Source organism: Panthera leo, chromosome A2, assembly GCF_018350215.1.
Source record: "Panthera leo isolate Ple1 chromosome A2, P.leo_Ple1_pat1.1, whole genome shotgun sequence".
NCBI classification, from domain to species: Eukaryota; Metazoa; Chordata; class Mammalia; order Carnivora; family Felidae; genus Panthera; species Panthera leo.
The window spans coordinates 24659611-24663979 of record NC_056680.1 but is presented as its reverse complement, the minus strand read 5'-3'; positions in this window follow the sequence as shown (position 1 = coordinate 24663979).

Sequence of the window (4369 nt, the reverse complement as noted above, 5' to 3'; positions counted from 1 at the left end):
GGCCGACTTAGGCTCAGGTCATGATCTCGCGGTCTGTGAGTTCGAGCCCCGCGTCGGGCTCTGTGCTGACAGCTCAGAGCCTGGAGCCTGTTTCGGATTCTGTGTCTCCCTCTCTCTGACCCTCCCCTGTTCATGCTCTGTCTCTCTCTGTCTCAAAAATAAATAAACGTTAAAAAAAATAAAAAAAATAAAACTTCTCAATTATTTTCCATATGATTGTATCATTTTATATTCCCAGGAGTAAATCTCAGTTACTCTATGTCCTCAAAAACACATGGTATTGTTTAGCTGTTTCTCCCTCTCTCATGATACTGGTAGGCTTGTCACCATATCTGATAGCGATTTTCACTGTATTTCCCTAATTACTAATAATGTTGAGATTCTTTTCATGTTCTTTATCGGCCATCCTCATATCTACTTTTGTGAAGTGTTTGTTCAAATATTTTGCCCATTTTCATAGGGTTATTTGTGTTCTCAATATTGAGTTCTGAGAGCTCTTTATATATTATAGAAGCAAGTCCTTTATCGAGTTTTTGCTTTGCAAATGACTATCCTTCCATTGATATTACATAGCCTTGATTCTTGTAGCTTTATGGCACTTCTTAAAATTGGATAGTCTAAACATTTTTTTCTTGTTTTTTCATGATTACTTTGGCTATTTTAAATCCTCTGTTTTTTTCCAAATAAATTTTAGAGTAAGTTTATCAATTTTTACAAAAAACGTGCTGAGATTTTGACTGGTATTGTATTAATTAAGATCAATTCAAGGAGAATTACATTTTAGTAATATTGTGTTTTTCTTTTTTTTAATTTTTAATGTTTATTTATTTTTGAGAGAGAGAAAGAGCATGAGTGGGGGAGGAGCAGAGAGAAAGGGAGACACAGAATCTAAAGCAGGCTCCAGGCTCTGACCTGTCAGCACAGGGCCTGATGCAGGGCTCAGACTCACGAACCGTGAGATCATGACCCGAGCCGAAGTCAAGAGTCAGGTGCTTAACCGACTGAGCCATCCAGGTGCCCCAATAATATTGTGTCTTTCAATCAATGGACATGTTTTTTGTCTATATATATTTTTGTCTTTGAATAGGTCCTTTGAATATATCAGATTAAGTTTTCTCTCTCCTAATTTGCTAAGAAATTATTTTGCTTGTTTCTATATCTTGAATCATGTTGAATTTTATCAAAAGTTATTTAATTTATTGAGGTGATCATATGGTTCCCCCTTTTTATTTTAATGTGATGAATTATATTAATTTTCTAACATTAAATTAAACCAGCTTCACATTCCTAGGATCTACACTACTTGGTCTTAGAGTATCCTTTTTTTTTCTATTTTATTTTATTTTTTCAATTTTTTATTTACAATTACAGTTAGTTAACATATTGGTTAGTTAATATATTGCAACATTGGTTTCAGGAGTAGAATTAAGTGATTCATCACTTACAACATCCAGTGTTCATCATAACTAGTGCCCTCCTTAATACACATCACCCATCTAGCCCCTTCCCCACCCACCTCCCTCCATCAACCCTCAGTTTGTTCTCTATCTTTAGAGTCTCTTATGGTTTGTTTCCCTCTCTCTTTCTTTCCCTCCCATATGTTCATGTTTTGTTTCTTACATTCCACATATGAATGAAATCATATGGTCTTTGTGTTTCTCTGCCTGACTTATTTTGCTTAGCAAAATACTGTACACTGTAGCTCCATCCACATCGTTGCAAGATTTCATTCTTTTGATGGCTGAGTAATATTCCATTATATGGAATGGTTATATGGAATATGATGAAATATACATATATATGTGTATACACACACACACACACACACACACACCACATCTTCTTTTATCCAATAACCACATCTTCTTTATCCATTCATGAGTCAATGGACATTTGGGCTCTTTCTGTAGTTTGGCTATTGTTGATAATGTGCTATAAACATCGGGGTGCATGTACCACTTTGAATCTGTATTTTTGTATCCTTTGGGTAAATACCTAGTAGTGCAATTGCTGAATCACAGGGTAGTTCTATTTCTAACTTTTTGAGGAACATCCACACTGTTTTTTTAGAGTGGCTGTACCAGTTTGCATTCCCACCAACAGTGCAGGAAGGTTCCCCTCTGTCCACATCCTCGTCAATACCTGTTGTTTCTTGTGTTGTTAATTTTAGCCATTCTGACAGGTGTGAGGTGATATCTCATTGTGGGGTTTTAATTTTATTTTAGAGAGAGCACGAGGGGGACAGGGGCAGAGGTCTCAAGCAGAGAGATTGCTTATCAGGGAGCCCAACACAGGGCTCAATCCTGGGATCATGACCTGAGCCGAAATCGAGTTGGACACTCAACTGACTGAGCCACCCAGGCACCCCTCATTGTAGTTTTGATTTGTATATCCCTGATGATGAGTGTTGTTGAGTATCTTTTCATGTGTCTGTTAGCCATCTGGATGTCTTCTTTTGAAAATGTCTATTCATGTGTTCTGCCCATTCCTTAACTGGATTATTTGTTTTTTGGGGTGTTGAGTTTGCTAAGTTCTTTATGTATTTTGGATACTAACTCTTTATCAGAAATGTCATTTGCAAATATCTTCTCCCATCCCATAGGCTTCCTTTTGATTTTGTTATTTCCTTTGTGATCCAGAAGCTTTTTATCTTGATGAAGTCCCAATAGTTCATGTTTGCTTTTGTTTTCTTGCCTCTAGCAACGTGTCTTGTAAGAAGTTGTGATGGCCAAGGTCAAAGAGGCAGTTGCCTGTGTTCTCCTCTAGGATTTTGCTGGTTTCCTGTCTCACATTCAGGTCTTTCATCCATTTTTAATTTATTTGTGTATGGTATAAGAAAGTGGTTCAGTTTCACTCTTCTGCATGTTGCTGTCCAATTTTTCCAGCACCATTTGTTGAAGAGACTGTCTTTTTTCCATTGGATATTCTTTCCTGCTTTGTCGAAGATTCATTGACCATATAGCTGTGGGTCCATTTCTGGGTTTTCTCTTCTGTTTCATTGATCTGTGTGTCTGTTTTGTGCCAGAACGATACTGTCTTGATGACTACAGCTTTGTAATATAGCTTGAAGTCCAGAATCATGATGCCTTCAGCTGTGCTTTGCTTTTTCAGGGTTGCTTTGGCTATTTGGGATCTTTTTTGGTTCCATACAATTTTTTTAAAAATTTTTTTAATGTTTATTTATTTTTGAGAGAGAGAGTGAGATAGAGTGTGAGCGGGGGAGGGCCAGAGAGAGGGAGACACAGAATCGGAAGCAGGCTCCAGGCTCCGAGCTGTCAGCACAGAGCCCGACTTGGGGCTCGAACCCATGGACCACGAGATCATGACCTGAGCCGAAGTCGGACACCCAACTGACTGAGCCACCCAGGCGCCCCTGGGTTTCATACAAATTTAAGGATTGTTTGTTTTAGCTCTGTGAAAAATGCTGGTGGTATTTTGATAGGGATTGCACTAAATATATAGATTGCTTTGGGTAGTAATGACATTTTAACAATGTTTGTTCTTCTAATCCATGAACATAGAATGCTTTTCCATTTCTTTGTGTACTCTTCAATTTCCTTCTTAAGTGTTTTACAGTTTTCAGAGTACATGTCTTTTACCTCTTTGGTTACGTTTATTCCTAGGTTTCTTATGGTTTTTGGTGCAATTGTAAATGGGATTGATTCCTTGATTTCTTTTTCTGTTGCTTCATTATTAGTGTACCGAAATGCAACTGATTTCTGTGTGTTGATTTTATATCCTGTAACTTTGCTGAATTCATGTATTAGTTCCAGCAATTTTTTTGGTGGAGTCTTTCAGATTTTCTACATAGAGTATCATGTCATCTGCAAATAGTGAAAATTTGACTTCTTCCTTGCTGATTTGGATGCCATTTATTTCTTTTTGTTGTCTGATTGCTGAGGCTAAGACTTCCCATACTATGTTAAATAGTAGTGGTGAAGGTGGACATGCCTGTTTTATTCCTGACCATAGAGGAAAAGCTCTCAGTTTTTCCTCATTGAGGATGCTATTAGCTGTGGGTCTTTTGCATATGGACTTTATGATGTTGAGGTATGTTCCATCTATCCTTACTTTGTTGAGGCTTTTTATCAATGGATGCTGTATTTGGTCAAAGGCTTTTTCTGCATCTATTGAGAGGATCATATGGTTCTTATCCTTTCTTTTATTAATGTGGTGTATCACATTGATTGATTTGTGAATATTGAACCAAACCTGCAGCCCAGGAAAAAATCCTGCTTGATTTTGGTGAATAATTCTTTTAATATACTATTGGATTCAGTTAGCTAGTATCTTGTTGAGAACTTTTGCATCCATGTTCATCAGGGATATTGGCCTGTAATTCTCCTTTTTAATAGCGTCTTTGTCTAGT